General features: G+C 37.6%; 1 protein-coding gene across 3 annotated transcripts in view; it reads left to right on the top strand.

The window, feature by feature from the left end:
- Positions 1 to 26956, top strand: part of TOX (thymocyte selection associated high mobility group box) — a 220749-nt gene that overhangs the window by 132896 nt on the left and 60897 nt on the right. The window lies entirely within an intron of this gene.

Raw genomic sequence — 26956 nt, 5'->3', positions numbered from 1 at the left:
TCACATTTATGTACAATTTTAACCCAAAGACTTAAAAATCCCATGGGAGAGAGTAGAGCCTGACATTGTGTGCCTCCCACTTCACTTAAAGCACTGGGCAGTGGTGTGCCCAGGAGCACCAGATGAGGTGACCAGGAGCAGCAGATCCCAATAGCCAAAGTTCAGGATCTGTTGTTCCTAGAGATAGAGGGTCTGGGCTTCTCACCAAAAGTTCTTCATTTAGGGCCTGAGGCTGTTTAGGGCTCCCAGCTTGCTAGCTCCCTGCCACATTATCTAAAACACATAAATCAGTCCTGGGAACCTGAGAGCTGACACAACATATGAAGGTTTGGGGAGTGAGGGGTATAAGCTCATCTCCCCATCAGCCCCTCAGACTAACAGCCCCAGAGCCAGGGGCCATGGTGGCTGTAACAGAGTTAGTTTACAACAAAAATCTGCCTTGTCACAGGGCTTCATTGCAACTTAATTAAAATAAAGCTACCTTGATTTTGAGGAGCTCTGCATTCCCTCTGAGGATGTCCAACAAGCAGAGAGCACAAGTCTTGGCTTCTTATGTGTTGCACAGTGGTTATTGATTTATTAGGATGTTGCACACTTTGTGTTTGAGGTCAGAATCTGACCCCAGGGTTATGTTCAAAAATGCAAGGAGTGGGGGAGAGGCAGATTTATATAGAGAAATATAAATATACTCTATGGAAAGATTCTGTATTTTCCTTGCTTGTCTACAAAGCTGATTGCATGCATTAAAGAGCATGAGTGAACTCTTTTGTGGGGTTCTGAGAATGAGAGCTATGAAAGGACTTGAAAAAGTAAGAGAAATGCTTGACACTCTAGTCAAGACAGACAGTATTTCATTGAATTGACCTCTTTTGAGCCATGGTTATGGCTCAGAACTATGCATTCTTTTAAGCTGTGATGTTTCACATTAACCTTTTGCAACAAGCTCTGAACAAAGGGCCTTGAGAGTTCGTAGATCATCACAGTGAATTATTGCATCGAAGGCAAATACAAAAAAGCTGAATAATATAACTAGGCAATTTTGCTATTGGAACTTAGGGAAGATCAGAAGAGATGAAAATCAGATGTCAAGAAAATACGTGCTAAATTTTGACAGTAATTTCTGAGGATTTGTTCAATAAATAAAGCATGATCCCTCAAGTGTCACACGCTAAGTCAACTGTTATCCCTAACATGCCTGCCCTTTTTGCACAAGAGGGCCTCTTACCTAGCAATAGTTTTAACTCAAGCTGGCTTCTCTGTGCAGGGGATGAAGCTACAGCTCATGTTAGTACAACTGGTAGGATGTTAACACCTCGATTTCATACAGTTCAAACACTGTTTGGCAGTATAGCTCCTCTGATTTGAATTTGATAACTTGAGAGAAATTAACTTGAGGGAAATAATTTAACTCTTCAGTGAATTCAGTGACTTCTTCGGTGAATGGAATGACCCCATTGTTCTTTTGGCTTAGCACTGATGAAAAAACCCAGATGTTTTGTAGAGTTAACATTCTTTACTTAGTTTTGAAGCTGTTCTTTATAATCCAGAACTTTCAACATATTTTCTTCAATATGACTCTTTTCTTGTTTTATTATTACTCATGTATTACTCATCTCTAAGTTTCCTTTTTACTATCTCATCAAACTCTGATCCATTTAACATGTTCTTGTCTAAATCACTCTATATTGCCTCATATAGAACATAATTTGTAAGTTTCTCAAATCTATCTGAACCCTTGGTACCATATAATTTCTAGTATATCAAGTACCGCTTAGTGTATTTGGAAACCATGTGTCTCACTTCATTTTTCAGGGCATTAATGGGTATTTTTAGAAAAAATATTCTTAGAAGCAAATCTGTTGGCTGTTCTCTATCCCTAATTAATTTCACATCTTCAGCAAATTTTACTTACATTGGGACAAATTCAGCTGCATTGCAATGTGCCTCTGATTGAATTTGGTTATTTTTTTCTTTACTTTGAACGTCCTTCTTTTTAGCCAGTTTTTAACCCATGTTGGTATTTTAGCAATATTACCTTCTTTTTTGTCTGTATTAGAACTCCTGAGTATTTTTCAGTTTGTGCTTTCATAGCCAAAGCATCAATTAATGCTAACCAAATGTGAGAAAGGAATCTCAATGAGCTTAGAAGCAGTTGGAAAATAGTTCATACACTAAGTATGGTGTTTTTCTTCCATCTCAACTACCAGGTGTTTTTTCAAATGAGGATTTCTGTGATTTTGGACAGACTGAAAATTGAGGATGCATACTTCCTAAAAACCCTTCAAATCTCCCCCCATCAGAAGTCCCTGTTTCACACTGTGCAGTACTCCCTCCAAGCTGCAGATGAAATCCCTTTGAGTAAGGATGGCAGGATTTACCCCAATCTCTGTAAGAATTCTCCTCTCTGGTAGTGCTTAAACACACACAATAAGAGTCCACTACCAGCTCAGTGAATTCATATTAAGGATCAGCTTCTTACAGATTTTTTACACTGTGGGAATTCTTTCTAAAAAAATTTTACAATGCTGGGAGATGAAAATTTCTCTTTGCCATTGACTGCGTCTTATACTTCAATTTGGAATTAGCCTTCTTTGAAGTGCTTTTGATTGATTGGACTATCTTAGTGTATACCCACTGTTAAAAAAAAATCAAACAACAAAACTACTAAAATTTTTCCTTCTCATTATTCTGCTGTCAGTTCACATATTTACTTCTATGTTTGTGTATTTCTGTTTTTCTTCTTCGTTGACATACCGACATATACACATGCACATGAACACTAATTTATATCATGCTGTCACATACAGATTTCTTTATATCTCATTATATCTGGATATCAGGGGTTCAGAAGTCTACAGAATTTGTGCACAATGTGAGTCATGGTGGTATTAACGCACGGTCCAGCCCCAGCATGGGAGCTCTCTAAAATCCTCTTTCAAAATGGACATGACTTCTATTCCTGCTTCTTAATTGGATCCAATTTCATATAGATAGAACTGATTGTTTCTTGAAAATGTACTTATAGTCCTGTAAACATGTTTGTTTCTCTATAATGGAATAGGGATCCCTTCCTGGTTTCCAACCAGCTGAACCCCTGTGTGGGTTTGATTTGGTTCTTGTTGGGGCTTAACCTGCCAGCCTTTTTCTGTTGGTGAGAGTTTTCCTGAAATATCCCAAAGGATATTTTCAAGAACCACAAATTAGCCTTCTAACATTTTCCAAAAAATGCTTGTTATATGAGAACGTGTATTTATCTGTAAAAATGCTTTTGGATGTGTTTTATAAAATGAGATTTTCTGTGTATCAATAAAATTATAGACATTTCAGCTTCTTTAGTATATCCTGTAGGTGACTGGTTTTTCTGCAAGAAACCAGGGTTAAAAATCACAGTGCTGTTTTTACATAGTGGGGGAAAAAACCCAACCTATTTTTGGAATGCTTTCATTTGTAATCTTCTGCTGATCTTTTTGAAAATGTGGCTCGTGATGGTATACTATAGAAAATTTACAAGAAAGAAATAAAAGATTTCAGTTTCTTGAAATGCTTCAGATTTCTGGGGTTTAAGTTTTAAGTGGAAAAGATGTTAAAAGACAATAAAATCAGTGGGTTGATTTCCCAAATGCTCTACTTTTGCTGGCAACAAAAGCCAGCATAATGTATATACTTAGGTTTATTGTAATTTTTAGTATATAGTAAAGGCACACTTTGAATTCAAAGGCCACTGTACAACTGTTTTGACAACCACCACATCAGTAGGTAATGTGCAGGACATATGAAACTGAAGCAAAAATGTTTCTTTAGGTCTATAGGGAGTGCAGTACATCAAGGAATTCAGATATATTAAAGCAGCATGAATTTCTAATATGTTGCTCTTATGGAAAAGACCACTGGCATATTGAATAATGCTGCTTTCAAAGCAGAGCAGAAAATGTGATTACAGACAATTTCATTGCTGTTTTTAAAATAAATATTTTTTAAATCTTGAGGTGTTTTATTTCATGTAATGCATAAAATATGTAACAGTGTGCTAGAGCTAAAGATCTTCTAGGTCACGGAAGAGTAGATGATGTCAGCTATAATTATTCAGATGTGGAATAACAGAAGCATTAGTTTAAAATAAAATGCATGTCACAAAGGCCCATGTCCTTATATAAAAAAAAGGCAATAAAAAAGCTGCTTTTTTTTGCACACTTAGACAGAAGAATAAAGGCAATGAATAATTATTTGACATTATGCCCCATTTCATCAAAGCCTGAAAAATTACAATATATCTTTTCATTAATTATATTTTTTAGATATGCAACCCATGAGAGAGTAATATCTTAAACAAAATGTGGCATTGTATAACAGGGAAGAAAGCAGACAGCTACTTTTTCTTTTTTTTCCATTTTTCATCTCAGGTAGAATGAAGCTAGTATTTCTTATTCACAGTACAGTTGCTAATAAATCCAATAAAGGAGACTGTCATTGTTGTACCTGGGATGCATTTAAGAGATAATGTTTTACTAGTTTCATATATGTTAGTTTAAATTCAGTACTCGTGACTCATCTTGAGGCTGACCTATACAGCTGATTCTTTTTTCTTGCACCTTTGAGCGTTAGTGCAAACTACTGAGTCAAACAGAAATTCATTATTTCTGATGGACAAGATGAATAACTTTCATAACAAAAAAAAAAAAAAAGACTTTTGTCTCCTAACCTAAGTGTTGAGATTTGAATCATGTTTGGATACTTTTTTCTAGCTTGTATTGCATGCCAGTGGTAGCAGCTACATTTTGTCTCTGGTGAATACTTCGCATTTGTGCCTCATTACCAGTCTCTGGTCTTCAGTTTACATCAAAATTTACTGTTATGCTACACAGACCTGCTGCCACCCCAAATTTTATTGCAGTGAGTTATTGCCATCAGAACCACCAAATCATAAAGCTAAGGTCATGGAACATCTTGTGTAAAGTTGTTTGTTTTTTTTCTCTTATTAAGCAACTTCATATTCTTTGTATTCTTGTAGGACATTTTTCTTTTTTCTAAAAAAAACTGAACAAAACAAAACAAAACAAAAAACCAAAACAATAAAACCCCGCAACAACAACAAAACCACCATATTTTCCAAGCTGGCTTTTTTTCTCACTGAAATAAGCTTTGTGTGGAAAACGGTTGCAATAGTTAATGTATGTTTTGTCAAATAGCCTAACCAGCTGATGTCCGTTAGCATAACTTTATTGTCTCGAGTAGAATTATGATGACTTATTCTTTCAAGGGCTATGGGACATCATTTTTATCTTTCCTTTCTGCTGATGTCTGCTTCACTCTTTTGTCATCAGAAAGACAACAGAAAGGATATGTAGAGGAGCTGATTAAGATGTAATTTGATCAAGGTTTTATAAATACCTGAATATTGCATATCTGCGACTAGAAGGCTCTTTACCATGCTACAACAATATCTGATGTCAGAAATTACAGCTGTATAAAATGAGAGTGGAAACAAAGTGTGCATTTTTAGCAGTGATATAGATATGCCATTTAGCTACAGTGTACTGTGGGAGGTGGTTTGTTCTCTGTGCCTGAGAATTAAATTCAAATGGGGCATCTCTCAAAAAAGATGTGCTCTGTCTGCAGCTGGACGTATAGACCCCACACTACAGCAGGGGGACCAGAACATTCCCATGGGTCACATCGTTCCTGGGGAGCTCTCAGCAGTGGGCATCAGTCCATGCATTCATGGCAGGAGCAATGTTGCTGATACCACCTCAGCTGGTAGCACCTCTACAGGTTTTCTCCCCCAACAGAATATCAAGAGAATTCTCTGGTATTCTCCTGAGAGAATAGCAGAGTCAAAGAAAGCACTCTGTGGGTGCATGCTATTGATGGGCCCCACCTTCTTCAGGTCAGCTGGGACAAGGACTCCTGTGAAAGTATTTGTGGAGCTTTTTTTTCTAGTCTTAAAGTAGTATCTGGTAAAGTTATACTTTCTCTCTCTAAGTACTGAGAGCTTACCTTAAAGATAGATCAAGTAAATATTTGCACATAACCATAGAAAAATATTTGTACATCAATGACCAGAACTCTATTTATAATAATTCCAGGTCTCATTTTTAAAATTGAAAATGAAGCTGTTGATTTGATGTCAGTTGGGAAATACAGTGTTCTGTTTGTTTGAGTGTGGTTGTTGAGACTCCATGAGGCTCACATATTTCACAAACTCAGTCAGAAAACAACTTCAGTATAATTTCAGGAAGAAATAACATGGTGGCGTATATTTTATTTTTGAAAACAGCCTTCTATAGAAAATGCTTTAGTGAACTTTTTTCACAGTGGATACCCATTGTATGATAGGAATTTATTTGCTACATGAAAAAAGTAAGAAAAATAAATAAGTTTAGTTGAATTAATTATTGTTTCTTAGACTTTAACCAGATAAGCATAAACTAAGACATGATGAATGTGGTGCAGAGAGAAAGTCTTCAGTTGTGGGTGGAAGATTATACAACACCTCACATGTGAAGTACTCACAGGAGTGATTAATGCATAAGTAGCATCATAGCTGCAAGTGTCAAACAAAACAGATAATAGAGTATGCAAATAGAGGAAACATAACTCTCAGAAAATGTCAGAAATTCAGGGTTTCAGCAGCAGAGATTGTTGACTTTAATCTGCTGCTTTTAACATTGCATGTAGTTGTCGAGAACAGCATGATAATGAAATGTTTCTGAAGACTCACACTTTGGCAAAAAAGAATCTTAGTGATCTTAAGTCCTGTAGATGGAATAGAAGTGAAATGTCTTTCTCAAAAACTGTGAACATGCTTTTATGAAGACAAAAAGGAAGGAGAAGCCCACAGTGCAGATGAAAGGGAGGGCTTTGTGCATCAGGTGGAGTAGCCTCTATTTCCACCTGCTTCATCATCTAAATGCATGAATTTGCATTCCTTGAAACTCAGAAGCAACTGAGAAAACAGCACATCCCTTGTGGATATGTACTGCACTCACCATCTCATCCTGTTCTGTTCGGTAGCAGAAGGTTGTGTGGACAAAAGCAGCCCCACTGCAGAATGTGCTGTTGTCACTCAAGGTGCCATGAGCAGGTTGGGAGGTCAGCTGTGCTCCATGGCTCTGCTGAAGGCTGGACACCAGCAACCCCAAACTGTGTGCTGGTGTCACCTGCTGGAGCGTGGATTCTCCTCCTTAAATCTTGCATATGGAGAGTCATAGGTGTTTAGCAAATTTTTTTCTTTATTTTGAGGGCAAAAGCACATTCTTGGCTTTCCTGGTTTTTCCAAGTTGAAGGAATTTAAATGGTCCCGTTAATAGTCTCATGGGTTTTTATCTGTTTTAGCAGTTTTTACAGAGTTTTAAGTATCGTTGTTTGAGTTTAACAGTGACTTTTTACAGGAGGAATGGAAGAAAAATATTTTACATGGTAGTGTTTTGACATTGGAAGAAATAATCAAGAGTGAAAAATGACTATTTTGTTATTTTTATCCCTTTTTCTTTCACCAGGCAATTAAGAAATGCTTAAAGTGTAAGGATGTCCACTCTTCCCTAGTCCTTCCAATAACACAAAGTCATTTTAGATTGATGTTTACCCCTCTGCTCCCCTTCCCCCTCCTCTTCATTTATACAAAGTCTGTACTGATGCTCTATGTAAATGCCATGTTGGGATTCCCTGTGGGCAGCATGTAAGTCCTTAACCTCCACTGCTGCTGTGATGTTGTACTTCAGCCACAAGCATGTGACTCAGGATCTCTGTAGCCTCTCACACCTTTGAACTGCACTTTTGACATATTGTACATGCTGTTGCCTCTATATTTGAACACTAAAGATATGAAAATTAATGTCCTTAATTCATTTTCTGTGCATATCATGGATGCATGCAGTCAAAGAAAGGTCTTAAGGTATATAGTTGCAGCAAGAAGCATTATGGAGTGAGGAACACCTCTAAGGCATGCTTATGCATATCTTGCAGCTATAAAATCTCCAAAATGAACGCTTTTCCTCTTTCAAGCAACATGCAGGGACATGGAACAGTCAAAGGAGATGTTATAGGTGTTGACTGGCCCTCTGTGTGCCATATATGGTCGTTTATATGTCTGCATATGTGTATTTAAGTGTGTATCACACTGTTAATAACTGCAGCCCTCTGCTGGAAAGGGAGTGAAACAGACAGGATGTAGCGTTTGCAACATCCTCCTTCTCCCCAGATTGTGGATCCACGTTGTTGTTAAACAGACACCGAAACTAGAGCCAAATTATTAAAGTAGATGCAACAGATTTAATTAATGCACTGCACATGGCTGCATTATGTAATATTTTTACCAAATTCCTGGGTTATAAGTGAGGTTACAGTGACTGACTGACTTTAATGATGAGTTATGAGTACTTTTGCTAATTGAGTTAATGAAGGAAGTAGCCTAGTTGCCAAAGAGGTGGCATACCTAATGGATAACAAAATGAAACAACTCCATGCCCTATCTTCAAAATTCTGCTTCCTAACAGTAATGATATTGGGCTATTGGTGCCTTCACTTCATCCTTACAAAAAATTATCTAAACTGAAAAAGCCTTTAGAACTAAATATTCTGGTCTTTTAACATTAAAAAAAAATGGCCTACTCATGGAGTATTTACATGGTCATGCCCTAGATGTGAATGCAATGCTTTTTTATTTGGAGATGGGACTTCCTTCTAATATACTTTAAGATTACCTTCATTCACACATAAAAATTTCAGAGATTATCTCAGTAACTAAGCTTCAGTTTCCTACACATGCCCTAAGACTCAAGTGGGATCTCAGTTTAATGAATTTTATGACACTCCCCTTTCTTATGTAGTAGCATAAAAAGTGTTTAGTGCAATAGGCTTAGTCCTTATCTAGTTATTAAGTGCAGCTTAAATTGCCTCACAGAAAGTACACAGTGTAAAATAACCACTGGCAAAACTTTTAAAAGTCATTTTTTGTACACAAAACAACTGGCAGCATTTGGAAAATAATGCCAGTGACACTCTGTTCTTCTGCAGCACCTTTCTTGTGCCTTGGAGTGCTTTGCAGTCACTAATTAGCTAAGAAGGTAGTTTACTCATAACAGTACAAATGAATGTTTGCAGTATCTGTCCCTCCTATCTGTCGAGTACTATATTGTAGGAGTCAAAAACATTTACTTATAAAAAAACTAGGAAAATTTAATTCACATTATACAAAGACAAGTGCATCCCAAGTTGAAAAAGGCTGAAAAAACCCAGGCCTTAAAGGAAGAGGAAAAAAATTACTACGTAGGGGGACCTGTAATAATGAAAGTGTTACCAGGAGCTGATTTCACGTCTGATGCTCAGTAACACAAAAGTGGTTAGCAGTGTGGTGAGAGTCAGCTTTCAATATTAGAACTAGCAGATGTCCTCACATGTAATAAAAGCAGGAATTAACTGCCATGTGCTACACAGCTAATATAAAGCTCTTCCAGTGACTGCATATTATGATAGCTGAGACTTTTTAGCTCCCAAGCAACCTAGAAGTGATACAGTAACCTTATTTAAGAGCCATGAAAAAGATGCAGGGATTGCTTTGCTTGTCCCTGAAATGCAGTCAGCTCTAGTGAGAAGTGAAGTATCTGTTTCACCACCGAGTGTGATGCTCCACTGCCCCAGATTTCCAGTGAAAGCCCTTACAGGTCAGTTCCATGGCACACGTGTTTCTTCTCACTTGTCATCAGCTTTAGTGAATTCAGGGAGAGGAAGACTCACAACAGGGAAGTTCTCTGCCCAGGGCCTGGCCTGTGTAATTTTAATTGTGGCTGGCATTGTTGCACTGACTTCATCGTTTATGGCCTCTGCCTGTGAACTACATTTAGGAGCTCTGTGGCTGACTGAAAACCTCACTGGGATTTTCAGAAATATTCTGGCCTAAGGTTCATCTTGTCCTTCTCTAGCAGAAGCTATCCCAGAGCTTCAAAACAAATAGAATTAGACCTATAACAGATGCTTTCATTTGTTCATAAATTGTGAAAATTTAGATTTTACATTATATCAAATTAAAGGTGTGTCAACAAAATTGTTTGTCAATAATGATCCACACTCATAATGGCATCATGATTCTGAAATAGTTTTCTTTGTAACATTTGGAAAATCAGTGCAAGCTGTAACAAGACTGAAGAGAAGCACCATGATCTAATGTCTTGTTTTGAAACTATTTTTATTGGTTTGATTATCATTTAATTAAAGACAATATAGGAAAGCAGTGCAACAGCAAAAAGTCACATGAGTAACTTGACCTCTTGGATACTGGCTCAGTGCAGCCTTAATGTTGTGTTACTTACCAAATCACAGAAATTGGTCCAGAGGGAGCCATAATGTCCCTTCCTTAATGTAGTCCAAGATGGGATTTTAAAAGGTCATCTCACTGAAAGCAGGATACTCCATAGGTTTGTCATTTCTGACAGATGTTTATCTAACTTATTTTTAGAGAATTCATCTAGACTCATCAGGCAGGCTCGGGATACAGGTTTTCACCCTTAGAAAATGACCATACATGACACCCAGCAGGCAATGGAGGTTAATGAAGACCATTTAATATTTTCAATTGTCTGTTATTTATTTTTAAGGTGTGTTTATATATATGTATATACTTATATTTATTAAGTACATATTAATCTAGGAATGCATGATAGGTAATAGATGTTGATGGAGCATCTAGGAAATAAATAATCAAGAAGATGTATATTAACTCAGACTGTTTTGGTTCATAGCTGACTTGACCATTTAAGAAACAGTGGAGAAATAATCAGCTTTTCCCAAATCTTATTAGCATATAATCATGATCCAGACTGTATTAGCCCATAAACTACACTGAGCAAAATAACTCTTCTTGAAGGTTCAGCTATAGTGTTATTTTATGAAATTGTTTATGTGCATATTTTAAATATTATATGTATTTATCATCATACATTACTTAGAAAGTGAGGCTGAAGGAATGGATGTTTATGATACTTAAGGAATGTCACTGCAGGTAATGGGATAAAAATAAGCAATAAGTGAAGGTTGGCAAAAAAAGCTTTTAATGGCATCCAAATAGTCTGCCAGGTAGTGTTAAAGCACTGGAACATGTATGTGTGGGAAAATCCTGCACTGGCTGAGAGATGGGTTGGGTGATTTAATAGCCCTTTCTTTGAGATGTAATTTCTGTAACTGGTTGATGCATACACTGGTCTTCAGATATTTGGACTCATTTCTTGTTTGTCTGGCAAATTGTTTCTTCTGAAAGGTTATAAATTACAATAAATAGACTCTGCAGAAGATGAGCTACATGATATTCTTGGAAAGAGTTTCTCAGCTGATATCCAGACATTAATGCCAAAGCAGAAAAACCCAATAGAGTCCTAATCCCATGGCTTAGTTTGAGTGCAGTGCTAGGATGGTGCACTGCCATAAATAATATTTACATTGAATAGAGTCTTCTGTATTCTAACAACAATTTAGGACAGAAAAGGTAAAACAGAGAAACAAGTGTTATTTACTTAGAAGACATTTTTCCTTCTGATTTTGCAACAAAGAATTCACTGCTAGGGATGGAGGGAAGGACGGGGAAAGAAGGGAAAGCAAGCATTTATAAAAATGTTGATGTAGTTATAATTGGATCCATTTTAGAACCAAAAGTTTTATGCAGAAACTGACAGAAGGATACACAATAATTATAGTTTGCTGACAAGCTGAATAGAGTTTCCTTTTTTTATCTTATGGTTTTAGCAAACCAAACTGTAAATAAATATGCAGTTTGACAGATTGTAATTGCAATCAGCAAGGCGTCTTTTCATTTAATCAGATAGTGTTATTAAAATGGGGTTACAATTAAACATTTTATAGTGTGACGTAGAACTCTATTAAAATTCTCCAGCAAACAGTAATTTGCATTTGATGCTTCTGCAACCAATTTCCATTTGCAGAAATGTTATTGGTTGTGACCTTCCAGTGGTTAGGTCTCAGTTTGCTGTTCTCTTCCTACTTTGATACATGATATTAAGTATTCTCTTTTTTTACCTCACTGTGAATCTTAAAACATTAATTTTGCATTATTTTATCATATTATTTTTTACCCTTGTTAAAACTGCAAGGCACTAGCCAAAGCAGATTTGTACCAGAGGAAATGTGGAATTACCTAGGCATAAATTTTCTTAACTTTAGGAACTGTAATTTTGATGAACTGTAAACATGTGGAAATCCGCTATTTGGTCCCACAGTTTTGATAAACTAAGTTGAAAAAGATGAAGTTAGAAGTGTTTTTTTATTCTTTTAAGGCTTTTTCAGGCTGTAACTTCTCTCTGAGATCACCACCCTCTAAGAAGGAGAATCATTAGGAGACACAATTTTTGAGCCATTCTTCAGGTGCATGTAACCCCACTAATGAAACTGCACATAGAAAATGTTTGGAGTGAAGGGAATGAGTGATTTGCATTAGCAAAGGGTGAAAGCCTTTGAAAATGAGACAGCAAAGCTACTGCTCCTTTTACTGTGGGGGACATTTTTTGAGTAAACATCAATGATTTGAGGAAAGTCAACATTTTCTTTACTGGAAAATAATCAGGCAGTGGTTATAAAACATACATTCTTGGTTCTTGTCACTAGTGGTTGACAAAGATATAAATAATGAGGGAAAGAGAAGAAAAAACTAGTAAGAAAAGTAATTATGCTTTCTTTTGGTGAAAAGTGAAGTTGTATGAATACTTGAGCAGAAATAAAAATGGAAAGAAATCATTTGTTCTGACATACTATGCATTTAGTTTAACTTTGCATTATCCTTGACTTAGAACCTCTTTACTCTATCCTGCTTTTCCTGTTAAAACTGCATTTTGGTTTCCCCTTGTGCTGTTCAACAAGTACAATCACTGCAGAGTAAGTTAATGCACAGTCTCGACTCCGTACTGCATGCCCATCAGTTTTCCTTTCTTCATTTGTGTGCATGTATGTTTTTTCCTCCAAGTCATTTTCCTGAGGAAAAGCTTTCAAAAGGTTTGTCAGAGATAGAGGTCTTCCACCTTCATGCCATGTGATTAAAGAATTGTATTACCAAAACATTCAGAAATTCAGTGGTCACGTAAAAATACAGCAGATAAACAAAAAGAATTTTAAATTGCACCTCAACCACAACTGATAGGATAAGCAGAAGGTTTGACTTTGCTCTTCCTTTCCAACATCCAAACAAACAGGACTATAAGAGTTCCCTGACTGGTCTTGCCTGCACAACACAGGATTACTGCCTGTGCAGCTTCAACATGAGTTTGAGGTCACCAGCCTCTGGCAGGTTGTAAATGATTGAGGAAGAGAACTTATAATACTGCTCGTCAATAAGCACTTCCAATGACAAGCCCAAACATGTAAAGAGGGAAGTGACATTAAAAGGTGAATAGAAAAAAAATGTAACCAGATTCTCTCCAAGGCTAATTGTATTTTTTTCTAAAATAATGGAAATATATATCTGAGTCTAATGTTCAAAACAAGGAAAAACTAATCCATATCTGATTAGAAATGTGGGTTGAACCCAAAGAAACAGATCCATCTTAGGGTTTTGTAGGCCTATACATCATTGGCACTATCTGAGCACTCTATCTTACTTTATAATGTCTTCACTATTTATTTTAAAAATACAGATCTAGTTGTGAAATTGTATTCATACAAGGGCTCCCTTGGCTGGTATAAGGAAGTATTTCTCAAGAGGAGGAAAGGCCAGAAACAGCGAGGTGGTAAATGTACATTTCATTGGACATTTGCATTCATCTGAAACCTGAGGTTTGTTTTAATAATAGAGAGAGAGATGCCTGGTCTAGCACTCATGTGTCTGTCTTTGAATGTCCTGTGTTTCATAAATATGGAAGTTGCACAGGATATATGGTTTCTTCACTGTGTTTTTTTCCATTTTCAGTTGTGTACTATGTATTCACATATCACTCTGTGTTACAATCAAGCCTGTTTGATTACTTTCAATTTTTGCCATAGGATTTTGTCACTCTTGCTGAAAATTTTAAGACATTTTACTCCAGACTCATTCTTTTTTTTTCCCCTCAGATTTATTTACTACCTTTAGAAGTAGAAAAGTCCAATTTCAATCATGTTAGAAATAGCTCATTTTAGACAAGTACGTGCTGCTCTGCTTACAAAACATATAGGAGTGGAATATGCAATTACCACAACTCAGTTTCCTGCCACAGAAACATTTCAGCATTATAGCATTACAGAAATAGAATGACATGCATAATGAAAGATTTCAAGATTCACCCAAGGCATTTATTCTCTTCACCTTAATGTTCTCAGCAGTAGCAGAGTATCCATTAAAAGGTACGATGAATTATGGTTGCTTAGCAACCGCGGGGAGCTTGTAACAGCACCAAAGAATGAAATGGCTGGTTGATAAAATGAATTTTCTCTGAGCATTAGCCTGTTGAAACTGCCTTTTCTTGTGGAACATAAAGTGCATTTATTTGTCTCATGCATTTTTTATTAGAAAATTATTTGAGTTCCAGAGACTTGAATCGTTTTGCTACAGGAGATATTTGATTTTAATGTGTTGTACTAAAATAAGTAATAAAAGACATTTTCTTCAAAGTAAAGACACCAAGGAAACCTAGGTAGCTCCTTTTGAAGTTGGGAACAAAATCTTATATAAGGTATGTCATTACTCATTTCTAATTAAGAGTGACATTAGCTAGCACTTAAACTTCAATTTTACCTTTGAGGGAAAGTTTGGGACAGTTAGCCAATATGCAGTTATGAAAAGGAGAGGTTTGGAATTGATCTCATGGATTCATCATGAGTGAAATAAGTTTTCCTTCTCTCTTCCCAGATGGTATGGTAGTCATGTCTCAGAGAAGGTCAGAAGTGTTTGCACATTCATATCTGGCACTGACTACTTATTTCTATGCTTAAAATGTGCTCATCATAGGCTTCCATCCAACAGTGAGGAGATGCTTCCATTTGCACTGAAGCTCTTTGGGCATTCAACAGCAGTCAGAGTTGGATGAGCATTTTTGGCAGAAAAGGCTTTTGCTGGAAAATGCTGGAACAATGAAACCAGAGTTGAGGCAAGGAGAATGTATCAGTTGTGATTAATCTTTTATTGCCAATATTTTCCGAGAATCGGGTCTGCATGGTCAGGACATGAGACAAGGGAGATCAAAAGAGAGCAAAGCCTGTCCATTCTGAAATATCCAGAACATCCATCTATACATATGAGACCAAATCTTGGGCTTCTACACAGCATTATTTAGATGAAGAACTTCACTTTTTGGTTTTGTACCCCATAAGAATGCCCAAATGATTAGTTATTATCACTTAATAGTTTAGTGTTTCTTGTGAGACTCAAGACAGTGTCATAATTGCTCTTACACAATTAAATAAACATCATTTAAAAGGCTTCGGACCTTACTTTACTGTTGAAAATAGTTCTGTTGACTCCAGCGTGAACACCTGATTGAGAAGTGACCATAGTCACTTGGTGAATCAGAAGACTGGGGTCTGCTGAGAGGTTCCTGGGTTCTGTGTGAGACTTTGGTGCAACCTGGAATCACTGCTGACTTTTCTGGCAACGCAGACGAGGTCGTGTGGGTGCAGATTGCACGTTGAGTCCAGGTGGCAGCTGAGAGGAATGGCTGGGAAGCCAGGGGTGTGCAGAAGGCCTTCTTGTCTTAGAAGTGTGTCTCAAATTCTGGACTGAAGCTGGAGGAGAAAAGCAATTCTAAAAATCAGGATGAGATGACTCATTTATGTCTTACCTACCTGTCAGGAAAGAATCAGTGTGAGACAGCACTGAAAAAATTGAAGCGTCTTGCAGCGAGCTGCCTTGTCATGGAAATTTTCGACCTGTATTTCTGTCTCCAGACAGATTCTGGCAATGCTGCTGAGAGTACTGCTATCAACTGCTCTTGGGAAAGGATGGAACTATTGCAGTTAACATGATAGCAAACGTTGGCAGTCTAACAAAAAGCAGATTTTAGTTATGTTGACAACATGGCAACATTTTTTACGGAGCATTTTTTACTGCAAATGAAATGCCCTGGGAGATACATAACTACAGGCAATGATAACCTTTTTGGACTAAAATATAATTCCCCTCAAGTGAAAATGAAAGGAAACTGATATTAAGCAGTAAAATCTTGCCTCTTTAAAGTGCGTGCTAATAATCAAACATTAAAAGTGAAACTCCGGTCATCTACAAAGGTGCAAATTAAAATTCTAGGGAGAGAGCTTGACTGATTTGTTTAACAAAGAGTTTAAGACAGCAGAATCCCACTTGAACATAAAACTATTACACTCACAATAATCCTGTCTAGCTGTTGGGAGATCCAAATTAAAACTCTCACTGATATTTGCTTAAATCTCATAAATTGCACAGAATTAGAGCATATTGAAGTTGTGTATTTACTGTGATCTTACTGTCTAATAGGTTTTTAACAATTTAAAATGATGACTGAAAATAAGTATTTTCCCCTCAGATTATTCAAGTAGTGTATATTTTATTCCTGTGTTCTAATTAATACCCACTTGTTTATTAACTTACTAGTGTCAACATGACAAGACTGTATTGAATGCAGATTAAATGTTCCATTTAAACAGATAATTTATTTTCTTATTAGTATTAAGGTGTTATGAGGAGATTATTCAGTTGAAGTTGGGGGATTAATACTACTTCTCAAGGAGATATTTTCATGCTCATTTACTGTGTTCCATTGTTTTCATTCATATGTATAGAAGAACAGATGTTTGTTTCTTTTCCACTTGTGATTCCAATGATTTAGTAGCAATATTACTTATTGCGTTCTGTTCCACTCCTCAGTACCCTCTGGAGGATTTAATTTAAGGATTTTTTTTGGGGGTATGAAAATCTCAAAATTGTATGAACACATGAAATTCATAGCAGTTTAGGAAAGGAGCTGCAGTCCTACTGAACATCTCAAATGACTGGCAAGTATTACAAAATTAGAATTTGTGACCTCTTTTCTCCAGCCCAGCTGCAGTGACATATTCAAGTCTTTTAGGTGGGGTGGGTAAGTAGAGGTTTTTAATTTGTTCTTGTCAGTAAGATTCCCCACATTTTATTTAGAACACATTGCAGATGTTGAATTAGAAAAAAAGATAATAAGTTGGGAATGATAAAGGTAAAAATGTGATAAATTAGTAACCTCAGATAGCCATGACTTTTGCCAGGTTTTGATAGCATGATAAAAATAATCTTGGCATTCTCGGTGCAGTCTTTCTTTTGTGAGACTGATCTAATAAAACAAGAATGTGCACACACCCACCTAAGAAGTAATCATTATTCATGCTTTGTGGAAAAAGGTAGAGTTCCAGGTCTGCAGTTCTTGCTCACAGCTACATTATATAAGGAATTATATCAGTGTAATTTATGAAAATGTACAGTTGTGCCAGCTGGAGAGAATGGAGTCAATCCTGTCTGTTGTTGCACATCAGCAAGAATTATTGAACAAGGAACTAACCACTGTTGCAATAAAGCAGTGAGCAAAGTGAAAGAAGTAGAGAAGGCTTATTTTATGAAATGCGCAGACGTAAACAGCACCAAAAAAAGGACTCAAAGTATACATTTGTGGGGGAATATAGCTGTAACCACAAAACTGTTGCAGTACTTTGGTTGTGACCTTCTTTCAAAAGAACTTGTTAGAGCAACATGCCTGATGCATTTTTTGCATGAATATAATAAAAACAGGGTGTGATTTGACCAAATGCACTGACATAACCACTGCATACATTTATGTGAATCTGTCAAATATGAAGCATGTTGCATAAGAGCACTCTATTTCTTACAGCTCCCTGAATAAATAATGTACATAAGCCTGCTCAGAAACAAAGTCAATAACGAGCCGCCTGGTTTCATGTACTTTTGTATGACTTCTGGTTAACTCAAAAGCCCCAAATATGAGATACAGAGCTCTGGAATATGATGTGGGTTTGCAATACTCTCTGGGGAACCTTTATCTGCATATAGGGTCTTTTTTAATATGTGACAGTTTTATATCAAGGATAATGATCTTTATATAATAAGTAATCTAAATACAGTCAAACTCATCATGAGTGAACATGGTTTATTTGGTTGAACTGTTTCATAGATCAAATTTTAGATATCTTTTTAGTGGTTACAATAAAAAGGATATTTCTGCTGTTTTCTGGCATATAATGTATCTGTCGCTTAAAGTGGAAGGCATGTCACTCTGGTTTTTCTGTTGACACATGCTACAGTCTGTTGGGAGTGTCACAGCCAAGAAAACCACCTTGTGATATTCTTTTCACTTTGCACAGACATGCCAAGAAATACTGCCTTGCTGCAGAAAACATTGGGAAATTCTGGGTAGTGACCAGAGAGGCAGATAATACATTCTTACTACTCTCACTAGTAAATGAAGAATCCTTAGAAATTTCTATTCAGAGCAGTTCTTGAAAACAAATATGGTGATTCAGGGTCTTAATGCCTCCGGTTTTAGTCAAAGACTAGTTTTTCCCCTGTCATCTTTACAATTGCTCTTTAGGTTTATGCCAAGTCCTTTAAAATGTTGGCTAAAAGACAGGCCAATTTAGCCATCAAAAGAAGACATATGGTAGATAAAAATGGGTAAACAAAATCTCAAGCCTGGTTCAGAGTATGTGTTAAAAACTGACATAATGGCCAGCAGCAGAGGGGAAAAAAGGCAAAGAAACTGCCCATGTCAGGTTTTGAGAAGCAGCTATTCCAAAACATGGAAGGTAGTTGTACATAGCATAATGTCTATTTACCTGGGGAGATGTTTCATTTTCTTTTAAAATAGGACTGTATTTTCATTTTTTGGCTTATTATCAGCCTGGATGTGTTGTGTGCACACAATAATAATTTTTTGTATAATTTTCTTAGTTGCCCAAACAGTAAAATATGTCATTTCAGGTAGTTAGATGGACATCCAGCTACTAGGAAATGTAAATCACAGTATTCATCTGTTCATACTTGCTTATGTACATGCAGAGTAGGAGAGTATCACAGTCAAATTTAAATTTACAAGTGTAATGATTGATGTGAATTCTGCTTTCATACTGACATTATAGTCAACGATAATGTGTGTACATATCTGAAAGCAGAGATGATTCCCTGGGTGTTAATGTAGAAGATCAAGTAAAAATCTGTCATTTCCAGTTAAAGATGGAAAAAAATAATGAGGAGCATTTAGTCATAATATGAAAGAGGGAATATGAGGTTTTTCATGCTTGATTTCCCACCCCTGAACCTTCAGATTTCCAAGCATATGCAATCAGCAAAGCCACTTTTAGCCGAAAAATCATATTAAGATGTTTTTGGAATAGGTGTATATTTCCATCTTTAACCTTACTGCCTACTGCACTAAGTACAGAATGGAGGCATGATGTCTCTGGTGAACTGCTGAAGGATCCTTCAGAGAAGTTCTCATGCTTTCATTGCATTTCTGTGCAATTCACATAGTTCCTCTGTCAGGGTCACAGTCCAAATTACAGACAGGTTAAAGTGAATGGTAGAAGAAGGGTGATAGAAGAAGAGATCAAATTGAGGACTTCATGACTGATTGTCACGGTCCACTCATGAGCAGACGCGTGATGGTTCATACCAGCTACGATCTCAGAGTGCAAAAAGGAAAAGAAAACACAAAATGCAACAAGTCAAGGGAGTTAAATTTCAATCCAAGGGGGAACTTTATTAATTTGGCCTGTAAAGCGGCCTGCGATAGAGAGAGAAAGAGAGAAAATTGGGAAAAGATGGGGAGGAAAGGGAAGGAAAGGGGCTATAGCTACCACCACGGGTCCACAGACGTCCGGCGTCCCTGGAGTCCCGGTCAGTCGGCGTTCCTTGGCCTCTGCAAAGATCGATGTGATCTTTCGGTGGGGAAGATCTTCGGAGTTCAGCCACTCCAAAGCTGTCTTTTATGCTTAGTCCATACACCTGGTCCCTCCTTGCCAGCCGCCTTTGCTCTCCCTTAATTCTTGTGGAGATTTGCCAAACTCCACTTGGCAGGGTCAAGGGAGGAGAGTCCAAGGCATGGTCGGCAGGTTTTTCACAATGGGTGTCAGGGCAACGGGTGCAAAGCCTTCGTCACATACCCACATTGGCAGGCACAAGGCCCTTGTTCTGTATCAGCTCAGGCAGGTGCAAAGTCTTCGTTCTGTACCACCTTAGGCAGGCACGAAGCATTCGCTCCGCACCAGCCTTAGGCGAGTACACAGCATTCTCTGCATGAGTCCTGCACCTGTAATTTCTGATGAGAAATGTTGAGACAGAACTCGATTCTTGGATCGACCCTTACACTGATGGACAAAGCCACTCCTAAGTCTTCTGAGTCATGGTTCAAATCCCATAAAAATATTTGGATAAGCTTGCAATGCTTCTGATGGACTTTGTGTTTGACCTTGGTTATGCATAGAAGTGCTCTTATCTTGGTTTTTACATTTGCTTGAGAAATTTCTGTCTGTGCCTCTGTTTCTCTGTCTGAAATGGGGGAAAAGATGTTTATCTGCATTACCAGTGCAGTGTTTGGAGGGTGCAGTAAAATAGAGTGGTGGGATTAAAAATGCTGTATGTAAAAAGTCTTTTGTACTTAAAAATCCTGTATTATGGATCCCTTGTACAAATAAATTATCTGCTTTACCTTTCTCATTGTGAAGTTAATGCATTTTCTTAACCTTATACCTGTTTGTTTGGCTAGAGAAAGCAGAAGCTATTCTGCTTCTGTATTCTTCCTCAATGCAGAATTTGAGTTGAAGGATTACATTTATTGTATCTGAGTAGGGGGAAAAAAACCACACCACCAAACAATACAGATATTATAAAAAAACTCATAAATTTGTGTCAGTCTCTGCTTCCCAGGTCTTAATTGAGGATTTCTCATCTGCATTCATTGTCAGTTTTTCCAGAGCAGATTGAGATAAATGTCTTTTATCACCCAACAATTGCAGGTGCACATTCCACTTGGAGGAGGTGGTGGTAAGTGTCTGTGTTAGATAGACAGTATAAAGGGCCAAAATTGTCCCCTATGGAGAGAATAGGCTATAAAAGCAAGCAAGAACTTATTCTCTCTCTTTGTGTATCTGTGCAATGCTGTGTCCTGGTGTATGCCTATGCACTTCTGCCCATGGGCCATCCCTCCTTTCCTTAGGGTGAGTGTGGTATCCAGAGAATCCTCCTCAAGAGATGTGCTGGGTTAGGGCAGCATAACCAAAATCCTTCTGGTTGATGGAATGGTTCAGGGAGTGAGGTTCTGGGTTTCTAGTGGCAGCAGTAAGGAGCATGTGGTAGTAAAGAATGCCTGGAAAATGTGGAGATCCTTGCAACTGCTTCATGAAGGAGTAACATGGTGGTGGCCTGCAGGGGAGCACTTTGAGCAACTGGAGGGCTGTACAAAATCTATCCTGGAAATGCTCAGACTCATTCCTGATGCCAGGAGACCTTGTCTTGTGGTGTCTTTTCTCTTAGCTCTTCATACATATGTTTGCTGGAGGAAGTAAACAGCACTCTCAGGTCTAGGGAAATCAGTTGTATTTCATTAGTTCTAGAGTCCGTGATTTTAGATTTTCTCCTGATGGTAGCATTTCCCTGGATCCCAGAAAAGTGCAGTAGGCAGCTTGCATTGAATGTTGTCCTTCTTTGATTTAGCTTTATTAAAACGGTGGTAACACAAGTTTTACAGTGGATGAGGATGGAGAAGCATTTTATGTCTTTGCTTCCTTTTAGTTTAACTCAAGAGCTTTCAGATGTAGTCCATAGCAGAACTCTTACTTTGGCATCAGAATAATTTATTTATTGTCTTGATTGTTGGCAGATATTTATGCAGTGAGCCAGATTGTTGTCTATTTTGTCACTGGCTTTTTTCCTGGCTTGAATAAAGATACTTTTGTGAAGATTTTATAACTTGCATGGTGAGACTTGTACCCGTTCTTCAGTCCTTGTATGTTTTTACAAGCCTACTAAACCATCCACACTCCTGGCTGGAGGAGCAATCCAGTAGCAGGAATTGAAAACAGACACAGACTCATTTGCAAAGACTGGACACAAGCAGAGTGCCAAATGGAAAGTTTGTTTTGCTAGAATTGTATCTGGATGTAGCAGCAGCACAGAGGCAAATTTTGGCTAGTGTCCCTGCCAGATAGAATGATGTGATTTGCACTACTTTAATCATTCTAAAGGTAACCTGGCAAGCAAGTTGTGTGCCATGTCTTGAATGGGTGAAAATTCTCATTATGTGCTATTGAGCTTGTGTTGGCTACTAGCAGTTTGTTCTGTCCTGTGCCAATTTATGCTTATCAAGTATTAAAGTACTGCCTTGACTTGGGATAGTTCAAGGATTCTTTGTGAGATGTAATTTCATAGAAATGTAAAAGACCTGGGGTTTGTTCCAAAGCATACACATCAACTGGAACCAACTAGAACCAGTTAAACATTTCCTCCTGGCATTCCTAATAGAGATTCTGTCATTTTTAGTAGAAGTTTTTAAGCATATTTTCATGACTTTTTGAAGACTCCTGTGTTGGTTACTTAGTTGGTGATTTCTTTGTTAGCATGGTAGCATGTGCAAGCATTTATACTTTTGGCATCCTTATTTTACCATTTGCCTCTGTGGAGGAAAAGCTTTTTAAAATACACCAGTGAAATGTTAACTAAGAGTAAGATGATCATATTTTAAGGTTATATTTTCTGGTTCTCACAGAGTGCTTACTAGGGATGAAATTGTCAGTGGGATGTTTTAATTCTACCCATCTATGTTGGCTGGTCTGAGAGCTCCATTTTGTGCAAAATGGCATTTTTAATTTGCAATTAAAAAATCCCCCAACCTTCTGTAAGTTTGACTACATTCCCACCCTCTCTTTCTGCATTCAGAGGAACCTGTCATCCTCCTGTGGAGGATTTCTTACAAATTAAATAACGGAGAAATGGCCTATAGAGATTTCACTGTAAATACAGGAAGAGAAATTATCTTATAACCTAAGTGCCTTTAACTACACTATTCAAAGCTATTCAGACCACCTCGTTCTTTTGTTTGTAGGCATTCTTATTTTCAAAGTACTTCTACCTCTAATGATACCTTAAGAGAGCCAGATTAGTTAGATTAGAAGCACAACTCCTCCCGTTTCAGACTGCAAACACAAAATTGAGCTTGTAAATATACAGACTTGCCCTTTTGAATATCTGGTCCTAAATGTTTCATGGCCCTTATGCAATGCACCCTTATAATTGAATTACAGAGAGAGGATAACATGTTATTGTGTTGTCTTCTGTAGGGTTCATATTAATTCTTATCATGTATTTCCAGAAGACGTTATTTTATTTTATTCTTGGCAATTCAGACAAGCCTTTAATGTATTTAGTCTTGAAGGGCGCCTTGTGTAAGAGATGCTTGCTCAAAGAAGGACTGTTCAAATGGGTAAAGACAAATCACTTGGGGCTTATTTCTGACACTTAGGCACAATACTGTGCAAGAAGAAGAAAATGGAAGTGGAAATAGCTTTTCATGGAACTCAGAGCCATGGTGGCATTTGTGTCTGTCCAAGCGCTGTCTTTACGCACCAGCACCTGGGTTGAAGGAGCAGCATGACCACCTGAGCCTCTCCCAACCCACCTTTGTCATCCTGTGCGTGGACCCAGAGGGAAAGAGAGCAGTGCCTGTGCCTCTCCCAGTGTCAGGGCTGTGATCCTGCCTTGCCCTGTGTGGTGTCTTTAGGCAGACCTCCTCTCCTCTGTGGCTGTGCAGTGCTCACAGCAGGCAGCAGCGAAGAGATGCCAGACCTGCACAGCCCCTTGTGAACACGGCTGTGTGTGGCAGCCAAGGAGGGCACTGGTCCTGTCCTTTTTTTAACACAGGAAGCCTTTAGCACGACTGCAGTAATGTTGCAGAGGAACCTGTGAGACTTGAGCGTTGGACTTAACCTGAAGTTTGCTGAATATCATGAATAAACTGTTCAGTGTTCAATGGGTATTAATTAAAAGCATATGTGAAAGTAAAAACATTCTGTAGTTGCATATTGATGGGTCTGAGTCATAGTTAACTACTTAAGTAATAACTAGCAGTAGTGTATATAATACAGTAAAAGATTTGCATAACATAAACACTGTGAGTATCAAGTTGTGGCCCATATACTTCCTGTGATATTATCATTGCTAATCTCATGGCTTAGCGCTGCATGCCTGACAAGCTACTTATACATTATAATAAACTGTTATTACACAGGCACCCGTGCGGAGTAACCATAGTTACACACACAGTACACTTCTTTTGGTTACAGTAAACACAAATATAATCATCGGGGTCAGTACTGGAGCTTTGTAGGTTAAGAGTTTGCTGCCAGCACTGAATAAAAGGAATGCACCCAGCAGTTCAAAGTAAAATTCACTCACCCTTTTATGAAGATTGAAACATGCTATTAAAGTAAATCATTACAGTGATTTGTTTTATTTTTGTCTTTGTGATATGATTACTTTGAGTCATCACCATTTTTGTTAGAGAACCTGAAAAAAAATCTTTAGTACCAGCCTCATCATCTCGGTAGAGTAGCTTGACAGTCCATTCTAATGCATTTTAACCAACTTATAAATCATTTTCTGGAGGCTAATGATTTATTACTGCTGTAATGAACTTCAGAGGCATCAATACATTAGTATCCACTTTGAAAAAAAGCCATTGTCAAGTCCTATTGGAATGATGATCAGTTTACTATTGTTATTAATGACCCTGATCAACTCTTTGAATCTATGGATAACCCTGTTAGATGACAGAGGTCTTCCATTTGGGCAAAAATCAATGCATATGTAAAATAAAATTATGTGGCTTTCTGGATCCTTTATCAGTGCCTGTGTTTCCATTGTCTGCGAAGATTCAGAACTACTTGTAATTTCACCAGAGCTGAGGTGGTTCAGGAATAGGAATCCCTGGAAATATATATAAAGTTAGGCAGTGTCACAGTTCTAGGAGAGACTGCTGTTTGCCTTTTTCGCCTATAAACTTTCCAGGTATGGATATGCTCTGGTTACTTAATAGACATGTGATATCTCAAATGGAATTATTATTGCTCTGTCCTTTGTATAATTTCTGTGATAGAAGGAGCCTGTAGTACAGGAAAGTATATGTTACAGACTGTACCAAGTGCTGGTTCTGTAGTTTCTGAAGTACAGTGCTTCTTCCCTTTCTTTCTTAAATAGAAAATAGACCTCAGTGGCTTGACCAAAATAGTAATTACCATGTTAGGGATTTTTTTCAGTGTTCAGAGATGTCAGAAATTTGACCTTTGAGGCTTTTAAATCTGACCTTGTTACTTCTTTCCATTCATTAAGCTACAACCTTTGCTCTCTTGTCATAAAAGATAAATGAAGATTCACACAATCTTTATTTAAGAGAAGATTTATTGTTTACATTAATGTAGATTAAGTAGGAGCAAACCAATTATTTATTGTGCCAATCATGTCTTCTTGAACTTTAAGTTAGTTATCACAGTTCTATAATTACCAGTTCCAAATGTTCATTGCAAACTGAAAGCATAAATAGACTTTTTAAATGTCTTTGAAGATGTTATTTTGTATGAATAACTGGAAGGTTGTTTCTAAGCTCTCATGTAATAATCTAGAAAAAAAAATAAATTTCAAAATTAAATGGACCAAATGTAGACTTCAGACAAGTAATATTGTCTTAACATGATTATTTTGCTCAGTATTTTCTGCTCTGGAAGTAAAAAGTAGACTTTTCTGCTGCAAGAGAAGTACATTTGTTGGCAAATTAAAAATGAGGGAAATTTTATCAACTTAGTTGTTCAAATTCATATTTTTGCTTATATAGCTTTTGATGAAGAAATGGATAGGCAAGACCATACTGGTGAGAATTTGTACACTGAGGTAGAAACCTGGGGTTTGTTACTGGGTTTGGTTTCATTTTCAGTTTTGTTTATGTATCCACCTGAAAGGAATTTGCCTGAAATTGCCCATTAAATGCTAAATTATAACTCTATGCATTCACAAAGTGACAGGAAGAAAAGAGGCAAGAATACCCTCCAGCATGTGTGCTACCACATCCCCTGAGGTCTGGCTGAATCCAGTATAAATGTTTTTTCAGACGTCTCAAGGGAAGGATATATTGCACCCTCAGGAGCGATCACCTCTCTCCTTGCTTCAGGCATGACAGTGCCAGAGGCAGACATGGTACTTCTGGAAATGTGGGAAGAATCTTGCTCTTCCACCATTCATGTGGACCATGACCTGTAGTTGCTCAGTTTCACTGTGGAGCTTGGTGGTAATGAGATGATGTTTCACTTCTAGCATCACGCGTGTGCTATAATGTGCAAAACACTATCTTCCAAAGAGGCAGGAAAATCAGCTTTGGATGTAAAAGATGCTGAGAGTAGTGATGCTTCTAAACAGAATTCTGGAGATGGGCACCAGTGGCAGCTGCTTGGAGTCCAAAACACAAGGCTTCATTTTGCAGAATATTTAGACTGATACTAAAGCTAAGCAAAACTATATACAACAGTGCAAATCAATATGTGTATTTAAATGTGTGTAATGTTGGGGGATCATCCTGATATGTTGTAGCATAGCAGTTCATATATTTCTGATCCTGACTTTTTGAGGCCTTGGGAGCCAAAGTGAAGCTTAGCTCCTTGATTCACATGCAGTTCAGTGAGGCTTTGCTTCTTAAGCATGTCAGATGAGATCAAGCTTTGCAAATGCTCACAAGTTAACTAGCCAGACCTGCCATCTCAGAGCTACACTGGAAAATAACCCAAAGCCATGTGTCATGTATCCACACCTCTGAGAAGGACACATGGATAGATTGTTCAGGTCAGCCTGCACACTGCAATTTGGGAGGAACAAATTAGGTAACAGTGGGATAGCAATTAGGAATAGCTGCTTCATTCAGCAGTTTTTAGAAGGCTAAGTAGCGTGGCACTCATTTCAGTGAACATCTGCTATATAAATTAAATAGTTTCCAGGAGTTAT

This window comes from Lichenostomus cassidix, chromosome 2 (genome assembly GCF_008360975.1).
Source record: "Lichenostomus cassidix isolate B80296 chromosome 2, HeHo_3.0, whole genome shotgun sequence".
NCBI classification, from domain to species: domain Eukaryota; kingdom Metazoa; phylum Chordata; class Aves; order Passeriformes; family Meliphagidae; genus Lichenostomus; species Lichenostomus cassidix.
The sequence above is the reverse complement of the archived record's forward strand: the minus strand, read 5'-3'. Positions and strand labels throughout refer to the sequence as shown.